The sequence below is a fragment of the Nothobranchius furzeri genome, chromosome 6 (genome assembly GCF_043380555.1).
Source record: "Nothobranchius furzeri strain GRZ-AD chromosome 6, NfurGRZ-RIMD1, whole genome shotgun sequence".
Lineage (NCBI taxonomy): Eukaryota > Metazoa > Chordata > Actinopteri > Cyprinodontiformes > Nothobranchiidae > Nothobranchius > Nothobranchius furzeri.
Window position 1 is genome coordinate 23,971,978 of NC_091746.1, and position 17,500 is coordinate 23,989,477.

A 17,500-nucleotide genomic window follows, 5' to 3' on the forward strand; every position below is an offset into this window, starting at 1 on the left:
CAAAACAGTTAAACGGCAGGTTACATATATTTCCATTTGACTGTTTATTTTGACGGATGAACTCAAGGATGTTGCTTGGTTTGAAAGAATTACCCCGACGCACACTGATGCGCATGGATGAGCTGACATTTTAATCGTTAACGCACATCGCAGAGGTAAAATATTCCCATCAGAACATCAGAGCTTTATACTGGACACTGTGTTCAGAGTGGCTCGGAGCGTCCACGGTGGACAGTGAGCTGAAGATCTGGGGTTCGCAGCGCAGTGCAGAACCACGGTGCATGCGATAAGATTTCCTCCCACTGAAACAGTCTGGAAACCCGGTCTCTCTGAGGGATGTGTCACTTGGAAAAATGTTCTTTTTATGAAATTATGAAACTTTTGCTGAACAGCGCTTGTTCCCGTCTCTAATATGGAGACGCATGACGCATAGAGACATTTGATCACGCACAAAGTTTATGTGGAGCAGAAGCGGTCGGGCCACGGCAGGTGAAACGTTCCTAGCCTACATGAAGTGAAACTGTTTAATTGTAACATTAATATGTTACTGGACATACTGGTCTGGTTGGTTAGACCAGTGTTTGAAGTGGAAAATACACACACACACACACACACACTCACCAATTAAAATAATGCTGATAGCATGGACTAGAAGACAGGTGATGGTTTACGTATTTAAATGATGATCAGGTTGCTGTAAAATGTAATCTCCATCCACATCCAGACACAATTATCCTCTATTCTTTCTCTAGTTGCTCTGCTCTTGTCTGGGCTGATCAGCTGATGGTGCGCGCGGCGCGCCTAACTAACAGCTGATGCACATTTTACGCATTTGGAGAGGTGGACTGGATGCTTTGCGTTTACTGGAAGATGGTCCACTTAACGCACGGTTGTAGACTAAATATTAATGACAAATGAATGAAAATTAAATTGTGAGTTTTTACTTCATATTTTATAAATAAAAATGACGGGGGAACACATTTATGACGTCTTTTTAAACGAAATTTTCTAGCGCGACCTGCCTGCTTCACTTAAGTCACTGCTTATTAAGGTCCGTCCAAAATTACCGTGGGAAACGGGTAATAATGGCTCTTTGATGGGAACAGGTTGCCGACCCCTGGTATAAGATCTGAGCTGGTAAAACAAAAATCCTCATCAGCAGGCGTTTTTAAAAGTGGGGGGGACACAGCTGCCAATCACAAATTTTGCCGGGGACATGTCCCCGGCATCCCCGGTTAAAATGACGCCTATGTTAGCCATCATGCAAAGGTGCAGAAGTTAGGCTGGTGAATTGAATGCTTTTGGTACTCGGTTCAGTTGCGTGAAGATTCCTGTGACATACTTCCAGATTCACCTGGAACGCCGTGTTTATGACATTTTTACTCCTAAAGTATTGATGTTTTCTTGCTTTACACCTTCCTGAAACACAATAATAATGACAGCCCATCTTCAGCTCAGCTTGTAACTAAATCGTTTAACTCATCGGTCGAGCGTTTCACATTTACAGATTTGTTGTATTTACATAAGTTTACCCTTTCAGACCTTCTAATCGATATTTGCCCGGTTTTGCTTCTCATATACAAGCCCTTAAACGTGTTGGTGTGCGCTTCGGGGAGGCCGAGGTACTGACCCTTCCTGTGGGGGCATGCAGAGCTCTGTGATCCACTCCAGCTGCTCTTGGGGTGATGAAGGCTAAGACCGTTGGGGCAGAGGGGTGAAGGGCTTGGAAAGTTTCTGAGAAACTGTTGCTCTGCTCTGGTTCACTGCTGGTTCATTCCCGAGGCCCAAGGGGTTACAGAGGGCGGGATGAGAGGGGGAGCGAAGAGGGACTGCGGTCACATATTCGACCTGGAGGACCCTGGGGCTTAGCAGACTGTGTACTTTTATCCGCCTGCAGTTACAGTTTTACTATTCATAACTTAGGTGTGTATGTTCTGTCATGCCATGCTTCACTTCGGTCCGGTTTGCTGGATCAGAAAAGCAACAAGAAGACATAAAATGTGTAGAAAAGGATCCGTTTCGGGTCATGTGGGCAGGTATCCCACAAAACGATGGTATTTTTCCACGGTTTGGCCCGTCATCCCCGCTAAAGTGAAGCTACATAGTTCTGGCTTGGCTGACCCTGAACTGTAGGCTCAGGTAGTTAAACAACGACCCGAGGCCTGGAAGCAGCTTGATTCTCCGTGTTTGTGTGTTTTATTTTTGCTTTCCTCCCTCAGACAGCAGGTATTTCCGGCGGACACTTAGTCTGTGAGTCCTCTCATCCCCCAGCTGGTTGAGGCCCTTTCCTGAATCTGGTTCACCTGATGTGTTTTCCTCTCGTACTTCCCTCTGTGCAGGGTGAGAGGCTGAATGGAAGCAAAAACATAACCCCTCTCTGGGCTAAATATTAAAAATGCAGTCATTCTGTTACTGAGCTGAACTGGGTTAGGGAGCCTAAGTCACTTCCGCATCACGGATCCCCGGAAGAACGAAAAAACAAAAGCAAGTCAACGGGGCTAAAAACGTTATTTTCTAACGCGCTCTGCCTTACGCCCTGGATCCCACACATGTACTGCAGTTTAATGTAAACTAATGATGGTGTTTCGACCACGCCAGCCACATACTTTGAGATTTACCAGCTTGTAGAAGTTTGTAATTAGCATGACTACACACCAGAAATCAGCACGTGGCATATGTGATGTCACCACATAACTAGCGATGGGTACCGAATTCGGTACTTTTTAAGGTACCGACCGAATTCCATAGTACTGACTGAGCACCGATTCACGTCATTTGAAATGGTGCCTCGTTTCGGTACCCGTCCTTCATAACGAGAACTTGCCTAGACAGCTGCGCATGCGCAAGAGCGTTATGTCGTCGGTCGCTGCGAGCCAGTTGTAAACAGAGCAGCATGGTAGAAAGAACACTCGCTAAAGCTTGGGTCCGCTTCACTAAATGTGATGGGTAACTGGGTGATGATGAAACCAGCGACATTGATCTAAGTGAGACATCTTCATCTTAATCAGCTCCGGTAGGGAAATAAAATGTTTAGGATAACGTTAGCTTGATATGTTAGCTTCCATTCCGCTAATGGTGCATTCGCTTTCTCCTCGGAATTTCGAATTTTCGACATGAAGAACATGAACGCGCTCTAAAGTTTGGCTTCACTTTACTAAATGCGACGGGTGACTGGGTGAAGTTGAAACCAGCGACAACGATCTAAGTGTGAGGCATCATCGTTTTAATCTGCTCCAGCAGCTAAATCAACTGTTTAAGATAACGTTAGCTTGATAAATTAGCTTCCATTGCCACCATTGTTATCAGCTGATGGTGCGTTCGCTTTCTCCTCGGAAATTCTACCTTCCCAGTAGGAAAAATCAAATGAAAAAGGACGGTAAAAGGAATGAAGATACACAGTAAATTTAGTTCACAGTAAAGATGTTTGCTTCAGTTTAATTATCAGCTTATAAAACTACAAGGACTATGTTAAAATACAAACAGTTGTATGTTATTTATTGTGATATTTATCAAATATGGTTCTATATTGAGAAAAATATATATTTAATTATAAAATAATTAAAATATTAAACACTCAAAAGTATCGAAAATTGGTACCGTTAAGTACCGGTATCGATTCAAATGTCAAAGGTACCCATCTCTACACATAACCTCCTCTCCCCGGAAGTAAATGGGTGTGGCTTAAGCTCCCTATTACTGGTGGAACTGGACTGCTGCTCCGCAGCTTTTATTTTCTATTTCTGCCGTTTTCAGACGTGGTTTCTGTCACCAGGTGATTCTGTCTGATTGAGCTGAACTGAAAACGAAATCGATTCTGCTCGATAAAGTGTTGCAGAAAGCCACTTTTGGACCGAGCTGCCTTCAATATTCCGGTTGCTGCGCACAGCTAACCCGTGGTCTCTAGCAGGGGACATGTTCATTGTGGGTCTACAAAGCGCTTGTCAGTCACCATGTTAAACTTGTGTTTCTTTGTGGCGCTCAGGAGCACAGCTGCCATCAAAAGACCCAAGGCTACTATACCCTTGGCTGAAAGAAACAAACAAACAAAGCCGTAAAACAAGGAAATAAAAGACAAAAAGAGGTCACAAATAATGAGTGTACAAAACCATGCTGTTGAATTGCACCTTGGGAGTCTGTCTCCAGGATGAGTGAGGGTTAAGAAGCCTCAGAGCAGACCACAGGCACAAAGAGCCGCGGCCCCTCCTGTGTCGCTGTTAGCCAGCCCCTTCACATGGACTTGTCCCCTTTCAGCTGGCGCTCTTGTGCCCAGGTGAATCTGTGTGTGTGTGTGTGTTTGTGTGTCATCTCTTTGGCCCCAAGTGCGCCATTGAAAATAAGATAGAGAGCAAAGCGAATGAAAAGAGATAAAGTGCAAAACAAGGATGAGAGGAGGAATAAAAGAAGAGTGGCTCCATTGCGTTGCAGGGCAAGGACAATGTCCAGGCCTGTCTCCCACGCTCTGTGCTGCACCTCCTCTGCCCCCGTGGTCCACTTAGTGTCAAACTGCCAGCTTACGTACAGTTTTCATTTACTGAAAGGCCTCAGCTACTTTCATAGCATACAAGTGGACAAAAGCAGCCAGTCCTGTTCTCCTTTTCAGGTTAGAAATTACATGACATAATGTATTGCCGAACACACGGTGCCTTTACATCAGGTAATGTTGCTTTGGACAACATCAGAGATCTGAATCTATTCAAACGTTTAGAATTTTTCATGACCATTTTACTGTTGCTATCCCCCTTCACCCTTCTGGGTGTTGGTTAAGCAGCCAGCCGACCAAACAGCCATCCAGACAGGCCAGTAAATGGCTCCATGCCAAGGCCAATTGAGAGGTGCTACTGTGGAGCAGAGCCAGAGGGGAGATGGTCATCCATTATTCATCACTAAGCTAAATAATCCCCAACAGAATTGGTCCCGTCCTGTCTGGCCCAACGGTCGGGGAATGGATGGGATGGTCCGGGGGGCAAGAGGGGAGCATTTTTGGGGTTGGGGGATGGCAGGGTTGGGCTTTTTCTCTCTTTTTTTTGCTTCGTAGTTCAGTAAGATCTTTTTGGGGGGCCGTGAAGGGGTACACAGCTCTATGTAAGTGGTGGGAGGGGAGCTCTTTGAGGATTAGATGCAAATATGTCTTTGATAGCTTTCACAGTCTGGGAGTCCCATTCTGTTTATGGATATTCATATTAAGTCTGGTCTTTGGAAACAAGCCCTGGCGTGAAGAAGTAAACGCGCTGAGACGGGGGGTGGAGTGCTGAAGCAGCAGGGGGTTCTGGGGGGATGGACTGGACTCTGAATGGGGTTGTCCCCTGACCCAGACCAGAAGCAGGACCAGCAGAGGAAACCAGGGATGAAGGATCAAGGGAGTGTTCATCCAGGTCCAGTTCCAGCTAGTTTTCTGACAAATGCTCTACTCATTTTTTTGAAGAAAGCAACTTTTTAGACACAACATACCCTTCACCTTCCTTCTTTGTGACTTATCTGTGTTTGTCCTGGCCTTGGATGGTCCTGTCTGCAGGTCTGGCTGTCCTGAAGGCAGCTGCTCTCGGCTCCACATGATGATGTCAAAACTCAGCTACGTCTAACTCCGGTAGCACACAAGCAGCCTCATTGTCCCTCTTTTCACCCTGGAAGGACATTTAGTACATTTAGAAGCTGTTCTTTCTAACTAGCTGCAACATGTGTTCAAACAAAGTCTGAAGATGGTCAGGTGAGATTTACCTGCTTGAACAAAGAAACACCGCAGTAAGTAAAATCCAAGAGTCCACTCATGTTTGCTTTAAAGTTTCTACAGAGGGACGAAGCAAGGACTTTGTAAAAGACTAAATAATCACATGTGACACCTCCTCTTCGAAAAGTAAAAGGTGAACGTTCATGCAAATAAAAGTGACAGCCTTTTCACAACGGCCCTCTAAACATCACAACAGGGGTGGTTAGGGTTCGAGGGTGGGCCAGTGGCCCCCTGACAGCACCCCACCCCCACTGAGGAAAAATTCAAAGTTTGTGTTTTTTGTGATCATTTATTTTAATACAGCATATGCAGCCATGAGAATGCATCTATCTGAAGTTAAAAATAGATGCAGAGACAAATATTTCCGTGTAAGACCGATATGAAAGTATTTTTGTACATAGTTACGTTTGGAAACTTATTGTAACATGCTTGTGTCTAATCCAACTGTAACTAAATTACTGTTACTATATTGTTGTAGTTACACACCAGTGTTTGTAATTCTCACAAATACGTCTCCAAACAGAGCGGCTGGCCCGGCGAGACAGCGCAGGAAGAGCTGGTCACTGGTGAGTGAGTTCTGACTGTGTGGGGTTAGGGTGACATCTCGGCAGAATCTCGCTCCCTGAATGCAACATTTTTAATACAACAGGGAAAACTGTGAACAGATGCAACATAAGTTTGAGGTGAATGTTGCACACTAATGTCACAAATCACAACTGAACAATGATAATTTAGTTGCACGTCAGCGCAGCACTTAAGATTCAACCTACCAGGCCGGTCAGTAAAGGGGCGAAGCTTACTAATGTCTACCCGTTACCAACAGGCACCGAAGCATGTCCATAAACGATGAACACACACAAACAAGCAAACAGGTTACAGTTGCATCATTTTGATGAGTCATGCATGATTCAAAGGTCAAAAGGTCCAAAACATGAGCAAATAACAATCTCAACCTCAATCAATATAGAGCTCCGGGAGTTGACGTCACTTCTCCCGGCATGCAACAGTTCAAATCGAAACGGCGCCATTTGGCAGGCAGAAGCCGGCAGCTGGACTATTTGTTATTGTCAGAAAACTCAATCAAACAGGAAATATGGTAGATTCCTGTTGTGCCCCAGGATGCAGAACAGACGCAGACGACATAAGGAATGAGCCATCTACAGGATTCCCCAAGATCCGGAACGCCGCAAACGTTGGATCATTATAATAAAACACGCTAGTGACCGGGCGAAAATGAAGCTGTGGGATCCCGACAGTAAAGGCTTTCGCTTATGCAGCGACCGCTTCATATCAGATACTTAAACCAATGTTTCCTCAACTGTGTGTGGTATTTATTTTAAATGCTTTTATTATGATTCTTAGTGGGCTTCCTAAACTTATTTTGGCGTGGCTTTTTCTGTCTTATTACTCATAGCAACAAGTAAACATCACGTAAAACGTTGCCTCGTGAGTTCTGCGTGCTGCCGTTTACGTGTTTTATGATGACAGCAATTAACCGGCTAAGGTGTATTTAATTTTTAAGCAATGGTTGATCAATTGTCAGATCACACATAAAAAGCACTTTGGATTTCTATTATCTGTCTCACCGAGACTACTTACGTGTAAATCTGTTATTTGTCCGTCCATCCATCCATTTTCATCCGCGTATCCGGAGTCGGGTTGCGGGGGCAGTAGCGTGACTTCCCTCTCCCCAGCCGCCGGAGCCAGCTCCTCCGGGTAAATCCCAAGGGGTTCCCCGGTCAGGTCCGGTGTTGTGCCGGTAAGAAGTCCGCTCCGACAGCTTCTGGCGTCGGAGCGGGCAGTAGAGTCGAGAGTCCCAGACCTTCTGCCCTGCTCCTCCGGCCGGGGGAATCCCAAGGGGTTCCCCGGCCAGGTCCGGTGTTGTGCCTGTAAGAAGTCCGCTCCGACAGCTTCTGGCGTTTTTAAAAAGTATCCCAGGGGCACGGTAAGGGTCGGAGATGTTTAGTCTATTTAATTTCTGACTATTTAAATCGATTTGTTCTGTTTTAAAGTGTGAAGTAAACTCCGACAAAGTAAAATCCAAGCGGATCCCGTTCATGTTCATGGTTACATCCGTGTTTGTTTACCTTTTTTGCATGCCAAAATGGCGTCCACTAACTGAGAGTCATGTGGGGTCCGGAGCTCTATTCAGAGCTTTTTTGACCAAATGTGGCTAATTCAGTTCTGGAGAAGGCCCGTTTCCACGATTAGAACTTCTGGCTAATTTTACCGGACCTTTAAGGCATGCACATGTCTCCATTCACCGGGCCAGCTCAAAGAGCCGTTTTCCAGGTCATTTCAGGGACCAATCACCCAAACTGGTGTATACTTGGTAATGGTAGAGCCGCTGGGCGGGACTCGTGGTTAACTCATGCTGATTGGCTGCAACTCGGGAAATTATATTGGCAGACATCGCCAAACAACCAACATTTGTAAAACTGCAGGAATGGAAGGAAAAAAACAACAACACTGCCTGTAAATCACTGTTATTTAAACAACCAACACAAAAACAAAACATGGCAAAAATCTCCTCAAAACACCGTTTGTGCCGCTTTCTGACCCACTGAATGCTGCTTTTTACTTTGCATCACTGCTCTCCTGGTCCCCCAAATGGAATAAATCACAATGTACTTAAACAATAAAACCTTATTAATGTCCACGGACCCATTAGGGTGTTGACCAGTGACGTCACTCACTGCCAAAACAGTTGTGATACGCTGACATGTTGGCTGATTTTGTGTGGAGGCACAAAAGACGTGTTTTCACTACCAGAACTTCAGGGTAAATTCACCAGAACTTCCCAGCATGTGCTTGTTTCCACTTCACCGGGCCGTCCACAAGGGCTGTTTTCCAGGCCATTTCCAGGAACTTTTGGAATACCTGATCAGGGTAGGTACTCAAAATGGCCCGGGTGAGTAGCTGAGCAGAACTTTTGGTTAACTCCACTGATTGGTTGTAACTCAGTGGGAAATGGCATCAGCAGATGCCGTCTAAAACAACCAACAGGAGTAGAGTTGCTTGTGAAGCAGAACGCTTTAACCCTTTGATGTATGAATTATGAGATCTTCAACCATGATTTTTGTAACATTTTTTTTCATTCATCTTTAGGTGTGAATAAAACAAATTTCAACAAATATTTTTAGTAAATTTTTATAATTTACTAATAATTTATTACATGTCCACCTCAGTGGACAGCGTGCATTCTGAACATGAAATATGTTGGCTTGACTTACTGAAGTCCAAATGGAGAGGCTCAAATGCAATAAAGTCTTCAACAGCTGTGCTTAATAGCAAAAATAAATAAATTTTAATTTTGAATACCTGTCCACTGTAGTGACCATTATGCATCAATGGGTTAAAATTGCCGTAACTAATCTCCAAAATCGTATGTTCTCCGTTACCTTCCCTCCTCCCAGAAATGTCCCTGAACTAGGATGGAAACACAGAAATTGGCACCAAACGGCTTGAACACGAATCCAGTTTGCCTCTTGGTGAAACATAAAGCTGAGGAAACAACCTCCGTTAGTTGTGTTAGAGGCCTTTTCTGATCGTCACAACTTGAGGAAAGCTGTGTTGTGGAAGAATGAAGGAAGAATGAGAAATGCGTGAAACATTTTCAAAGCCGACCATTTGCTTCTAATTCACCATTAGCATTGTTAGCTCAACGTGAGCCACTATTCTGCTTCAGCAAGTATTAGAGTAGAACAAAAAGACGCCGTGGCTACTTTGGGGTGCGTGGCAAGGTGGAGTAACGAGGACCCGGGCGGGATTTGATCCCCAGGCTCCCGAGTGAGAGTCACGCATGCTGACCAGTCAGCCAAAGGCACATCCCCGTGGCCAAGTAGCCAGGGACCAAGATCAATTGGGAAACAGTGACAGGATGCTCACCCTGTCACAGGCGCAAGAAATACCTTCTGGGTCGCTCCTGTTTACTGGCTTTGGTTATTTATCAAACACTGCGGCATTTTGGCTGCTGGTGCTGAATTTGCTGTAGCTGCAGTGTTAGCTCGGCAACCCTCCAGGCTCACAGATGACAAACAGTACCTACATCCATCTGCAAGGAGAAAACCTGGCAACCCCCCAGCTGGCTGTTTCAGTAACCTTCCTTCCAACCTGATTGAAACGTTAGACGTCTTGTGATCATTTCACAGTGGAAATCTTACATATTGTACCTTTAATGTTTGGCAACGGTGTTCATATTTTATATTTGTGTTGCGCTTTTAATTTAACGTCCACATGTAAAGGCTCACTGTGTTGCACCGACTAGACCACTAACAAAGCCGTCTTCTTCAGGAACTTGATGAAGTACTTTTGGCCGTTTGAAACTTCTCGGAACACTTAAGGTTCTACCCGGAAGGGGACAAAGTCGGTGTGGTCAAAAGAAAGTTTTGCTGGTAACACCGAGTCTGACTGCCATTAGTGGACCAGACACGGCTGGCCCCTTTGCCCTGCAACAGGTCAGAGAGCATGGGGTGAGGTGTTGAAGAAAGGAGAGAGGGGGAGGATTTATGCTCCTCCTCCACCCCAGCTGGGACTGCTGTCTCTCCCTCCTCCTCACCCAGCTCCTCCCCCCTCATCTACATCCGTGTCCGGCGCGGCTGCAGGGCTGCAGGTCATGAGGTTCATGAAGGATATGGAGGCCTTTTCCTCTTTATCTGTGTATGTGTGTGTGTGCACAAGTGTGTACATACAGTAGGTTCATGAGGGGGGTGTGGTCTCAGCAGCAGCATCAGGGTAGAAGAACAAAACTCATGCAGTAGATTTTTTCCTATGAAGTCGTGCAAATGAACGTGCACACAGGTATGGGTGCATCCTGGTAGATGCTGCAGGGTGATGAAGGGGAACTACAGAAACCTTTCAATGAAAAGTGTATCTGAAACGACACACGTCCCATGACTGTTGATGCAGCAGCTGACAAAGAGGGTGTTGTTATCTAACACTGCCACAACTGCACATTTCTGATTGTTATTAACACGGTAAGGAGACAAAACTGCTGTCACAATGGACGGTGTTTTCCATTTGAATGTGTTCTGGTTCTGCTGTCACCGGCGTTGTTGGGGAAGCATGGCGGGCCGGGGCAACGGGGGTGCCTCTGGAGTGGCTCCGATAATGATAAACGCTGCAAGTGAATTTGCTTCAGACCTCCATCACTAGCTCAAAAAGGGAACTGTGTGTGTGTTAATAATTGTGTTAACACTTTAAAATAAGGATGCCTTCATTGCGTTACTCAGTGCATTATTAAGCATTAATAAACGAAGGATCCATTTATTAATGTTAATTAGTAAGTGCTGTTTAAGTTAAGACCAAGGGCCAGGGAGGGGTATCTGCTCAGTAATACATTACATATTATTAACATTAATATTTAGCAGTTATTATTGCTTTATTTAATACATTACTAATACTTAATAATGCACTAAGTAACGGTGATAAAGTGACCCTCATTGTAAAGTGTTACCATAGTTGTTTATTTAATAGGAGTGACATGTTTAGGAAGAAAAATCAAAGGTGTGTGTGTGTGTGTGTGTGTGTGTGTGTGTGTGTGTGGAGAGGAAAGAGGGGTTTGGGGATTCTGGGACCCTCGTTCCCAGACATGCACTGACCTTTCCAACCAGACAGGAATAAAGGGACAAGGAGGGAGGGCTGAGGGCAAGAGGGTGATGGAGTGTGTGTGTGTGTGTGTGTGTGTGTGTGTGTGTGTGTGTGTGTGTGTGTGTGTGAACCCCTGAACAGCCAGTTCGCTCCTAACTGCAGAGTTTTTCCTGGAGCAACCAGCACCCCCGCTCTCCACTCATCCCCTTCTTTTCCTGCCATCTCTCTCTCATTTTCACCTCATCCCTCATTCCTCTCATCTTTTGTGGGACCCAGTCATTGTGCTATTCCCTCAGTGCTCTGTGCAGCACACCAGGCTAAAGACCAAAGGTGACAGATCATTTGCTGCTGTGGCCCCCAGACTCTGGACCTCTCTCCCCCTGAGCCTGAGATCAGTGGACTCAGTGGTCTCCTTTAAAAGCAGCTGACGACTCACTTGTTCAAGCTGGCTTTTGTATGACCTTCTTCACCTCTCTCTCTTTATTCTGCTCTCCCCACCTATTCCACCTTCCTCAGGATCCACTGATTTCCCTCTTTCCTATTCACTCTCTCTTTCTTAACATTTTTTAATCACTATTGCCTATTTTTTGCTCATTTTAAATATATTTTCAACCATTTTCTAAATTCTTTTTTATATTTCAACATTTTTTGTTTTTGTGAAGCGCCTCGTGATTTTTATCTTGAGAGGCGCTATAGAAATGATATTTTCTTCTTCTTCTTTTATGCAAAAAAGGTGGTGCTCCAAGGGTTGGCCTGCTCCAGACCCTTTCAAATCAATTTGTCTGAATACGAAAGGTGAGGGCAAAGAGGCTGAACGGAGGCTTGTGCAGCGCTGGGCTGACTGGGTGGAAAGCTCCAGGTACGCAGCTCTCGCCTGAAACAATCCCACAGAAAGTCCTGTTCATTCAGCACAGATGCTATTTGATGTTAATGCTTTTTCATAACCATGACGGTCTTAATAGTTGGCTTTTGTTCGCTGCTTTTACTTAATGACCACTGCTAGATTGTAGGTAAGGATTTTTTCCACTTTGATTTCAATCATTACGTCCTATGGAAGTACGACTGAAACCATTCTAGTGCTGACCCTGTGACCCCCACCCACCGCTCCAACCCATCAGGCAAAAACATCACGGTCAGTCGTATCAAAGGCGGCAGTTAGATCTAATAGCAGCAGCGCCGCAGTGAAACCATGACCTAAAGTATAGATGTCATTTGAGACCCCGAGCAAGGCAGACTCAGTGCTGTGCCCACACCTAAACCCTGACCGAGTCCAACAGGTGAGACACCGGCTGCAGGTAAACAGGTCAGAGGTAAAAGGGAGGGTCTTTAGTTCTCAAATAACGCATCATCAGCAGAAGGTTTTTCAGGAAGTGCCGAGTGAGGACAGGACCATCGCAACACAAGCTCCCGAAACAGCCTGGAAAGTGTTTGATTCAAGATGGCGGCTGCAGCTAATGCTCTACAGAAACACAGAAAAAGGTGCGATGTTGACTGAAGTGAAAGGGTTAGAGTCACTCCCAACACGCCGTCTGATGTGTGAGATAAAACAGATGTTTTTAAATTCCTCAACATGAAATGAGTTTAATTAGACATTTGGCAGGTGAGATGTACTCCCTGTTATTATATCAGGTCTTTAATTACTGCTCTGCCGATGTGCTTTTATTGAGAGCACGGAGCAAAAAGCATTTGTTTTTTCACCACTTGTTTGCTGACATGTCCCGTTTCACTGCTGTCGGTCAAAAACAAGAAAAAAGGAGGTAAATCCAGAGTGACCCTGCCGCTCAGAGGAGGATCAGACATTGATCGTGGTCGTCTCGCTCTCCCGTCTTCTCCCTGGAAGCAGACAGGACTCTTTCTAAAGCATGCGGGCTCGGGGGTGTCTTTGCTTTCCCCGGACCGGTGGTGATCAATACCTGTCACTTCTGTCTCTTCTGCCCAGAGCCCCATCACCGTGACGATACTTGTGGAAACCTAAAGAAGCTGCATGTGTGCACACATGCGGCGCTCCTCTAGATTCAAACAGGAGAGAAATGCACAAAAACATGCGCAGGGGTAGAAAAAAGCGCACGGTCAGACGAACAATCAAACACAAACACACAGAGACACGCAGAGGTCAGACGGGGCATTCAGACCCAGACACCGGCCTCTTTTCCGGGGTCAAAGCAAGAGGCCAAGGTCTACTCTCTGACCTCAGCGGGCCCTCCGACCAACACGCTCCATTCACACGTGAACCCACTGACCAGCCGAGACGACACAGAGGAGCGCTGGAGGAGGGGTTGAGAAGGCTACGATGGGGGATGGTTCAGGACAAAATAATAGACTTCAATGTGAGCACTAACAAAAAAGTCAGTTACGATTTTTAAATGCAAATATGCATATTTCTGGCATTTCAGTGAAGTTTTTAATCTGAAAATATCAATAAATTAAGACATTAATGAGAGTTTTAGAATAAAAAATGTTTTCTGTTTGTGTTGCAGAACAGAAAGGAGGAAGTGGTACACGAGAGTGCTCTTCTATCAGCTCCATGCCTCTTCATTCAACTCGTATTTCTTTAAAAATATCTAGTTTTCACACGTGTGCTTGTACTCAGCTTCCTCCCTCCTCGTGCTTCTGTCTTCCTACTCAAGAGACCCTTGTTCTGCCCAGCCGGAGAGATAAGGAGGTGGAGGGCCCAAGTTTACCACTGCAGATAAGCTGTAATTGCAGGGTCGTAAAACAGGACGGGATAAAGGAAAAAAGGAAGCAAGCATTGGAAGACCGGAAGAATGGTGCGGACAAAAAGCGAGGAACCGAGCTCCTGGAGAAATGATTGATGAAAGGCGAGACGCTGCGTTCGCTGACCGTTATCGAGGCTGCACTCACACAACGGCCAGCCTTGACCTGTCTGATAAACAGCCACTGCAAACTAACTAGCTGAACAATCACCGCTCTGTAGTGTGACATCATCAGTCCGTGCTTCAGTAAACTCCGGTTATTAACTTGGACATTGTGTTCCCACACATAAAACCAGCTGTTCCAGTTTTGTGCTGTTTTTTTTTTTCTGTTGGTGTCATAAAACTCAGAAGCCATTCAGAAAGCTGTTGTCAGCTCTCATTCAGCAGAACAATCAGCGTTACCATATTTCACCCTGCCGCTGTGTGTCTTTCACCTACGGGCTGAACCGAATGTACCGGGAGGCCAGATCGAGGTGCTGCTTTCAAAGCAAAAGGGCACAAGTTCAAGAAAAAAATGTATTTTCCCCCAAAGAGCAACAAAGAAGAAACAGTAATTAGTGGACACAACTCTGCAAGCGGGTACAGAACCGGTTCTACGAAGACGGTGTGCAAAAACGTTACTTAAAGCCCCAGTGTGTGATATTTTTACCAGTTCACTGTAAATCCTGTTTCCAGTTCACAAACGAGTCCATTTTCACTAATATTTCTCTCCAACATCAGTTCTAAATATTCCTCTCAACTTGAAATTTTATTTACATAAACTGTGGTCGAAGCTGCCTGGACATCCACCGTCTTAAAGTACAGTAGCTGTTGAGGGACATACGAGCTCCACGTTACCCGTTTGGACTGTGACTGTAACCTGAAAGAACCAGCAGAGGGCAGCAGTGCGCCCTGGAGGCATGGAGTCTGCTAATTCATCTAAGAAGTAGAAGAGAATAGCTACAGTGTTGCTGTACTTGTTAGTTTGAATTAAAAACAATAAAATAAATAAAACACATAAAATGTGTCGGTTCGTCATCATGTCCGACACAAAGAAGCTGCACATGTTCAGACCCGCACCCGCTATTAGCTGCACGCCGGCCTCCGATTAGTGTCTCTGACTCCAAACTCACCTCAACTTGTTCATCCGTCTTTTCCTAGTACCAGAACTCCCGATCTGGTCCCAACGTGTCCGTGCCAGAACTCCCGACCCGGTCCCAACGTGTCAGTACCAGAGCTCCTGATCTGGTCCCAATGTTTCAGCACCAGAACTCCCGATCTGGTCTCAACGTGTCAGTACCAGAGGTCCCGACCCGGTCCCAACGTTTCATTACCAGAACTCCCGACCCAGTCCCAACGTTTTAGTACCAGAACCCCCAACCTGTTCCCAGCGTTTCAGTACCAGAACTCCTGACCCGGTCCCAACGTGTCCGTTCCAAAGTCCTTCTAGTCAAGTCTCCTCTCTTCCTGCAGCCTGCCGTCTCTCCCAACACGCTCGTCCACTAGCCAGTGGCTAAGTCAGCATTGTTTACTTGATCTCCAGCATGTCCCCGGCTCACCAACACTCCTTCACCAGCCGTGGCTAACGAGCAGCCAGTGATCGCTCCACATCCATATAAGCTGGTAGCGGCAGCCAGTTTGTTTACATCAAAGTACCATGATTCATGTGAATCGGGTGTTGTGGGAAATTATGTTCCCCTGAAATATTCTGTTTGCCTTAGGCAGTCAAAAGCAAACATTTCCAAATCCACAGAACGTATAGTCCATTATGAGGACTAAACTCTCAAATAGAAGATGGCTAAACTGAGTGAGATCACATCTTTTTACATAACTTTCAAAATGATAAATAAGCTTGCTGCAAAAGAGCGAACATGAATGTTTTTACTGTATCTTTTTATTGTTTTTTAGGAGAAAATATAGATAAAAATCACAAGCATAACATTATTACATTACATTACATCATTTTCCCGTAAAGGTTGATCACAAATGTTGTGAAAACAGCCAGAAGTGCGATCTCCCAACACGGGGGACAGAATATTTCAGGAAAACGTTGTTGTCCTGTTTGAACATTTGTTTTTAAAGAGTTAATAGTAAACATTTATATTCAATTCAATTCAAAAATACTTTATTAATCCCAGAGGGAAATTGATTGCTGTAGTAGCTCAGAATAATAATAATAATCAAGTCATCAAAGAGTTGTTGTATATCACAATGGCTGTTGGCAGGAAGGATCTCCAGTAGCGGTCAGTGTTGCAGCAAAACTGAAGAAGCCTCTGACTGAAGACACTCTTCCGTTGTCGGACAGTCTTGTGAAGAGAATGCTCAGGGGTGTCCATCATTTTCTTGATTCTCTGGAGAATCCTTCTTTGCATTATCTCCTCCAGCGGTTCCAAAACTGCCGAAACTCTGGCTGAGTCCTTGAAAGGGCTTGAAGTTCCTCCATCTTGTTGGCCAGTGATCTCACATTGTCCATTATGATCGATGGAAGAGATGGTATGAACCTCCTTCCTCTCTGTCCCCGCTCCGCATCCATGCCCCTCGCGTTTTAGCTCATTTGGGATTTGTGGCTTCAGTTGAGATATTATTTCAGCCTTTCCCATGTTAATCAGCTGCTCCCGATTGTAAACCTGTGTGTTGCCATGGTTACACATAATAACAAATGCTCAAAAAGTGAAAAAATAGCAGTTAAAGTCCTCTAAGCTTCACAGCACCAGAAACAGAAAAGTAAAAGGTCCAAAAATATACAGTTTTTCTTGAGAAACTAGAAGAAAAAATGTCCAAGAAAAGGCAAAACTTACATATAGTCAACAGAGCTACTCCAACATGCAGCCACCCAGAGCAGCGCAGTTCCGGAAAAAAAATATGGAAAAAATATTATAAAAATATAAAAAATATATAGAAACTTGATGTGGGCGTTTCAAGATCAGAGCCTCGGCTCCTAGCTTTAACTCAGACTTTTCAACAGCTATTTTTCTCAGAATCTTAAAAATATCCCTAAAATGTGCCGCATGTCCACGTCGCAGGATAAGGACCGAACAAAAAGAAGTAATCTAATAACAAATAAAGTAAAACGTGTGAAAACGTATCTTATGGGTGAAAATAATTCAAATGTCGTTCACAAGGAAAACCTCTCCAGTTTCCTGCTGCATGTTTTAGTTTAAAAGCTGAACACAATTCTTCTCAAAGCGGTGACCGAGCTGCAGCTGCATCTGGAAATCTTCTTCAACTTAGTTTTTATGAGTCAGAAGGTTAAAGTGAGGGGCAACTTCAGGATGAGTCGGTGACCAAATCAGAAGTAAGGAAAGTCTCCAACAACGAGACTAAAGGACACCTTGCTGCTTCAGCGGCGCCAGAAAATCAGCACAAGTGTTTCTTCTCATCTCGTTTTTGTAATGTCGTCTTACGCCACGTTTCTGTTCACGCTTTGGTGCACCAGAGTCGTTAGTACCGATTCAGCTTTGGTAAAAGTTAAAAACAGACTAGAGTTCAGCGT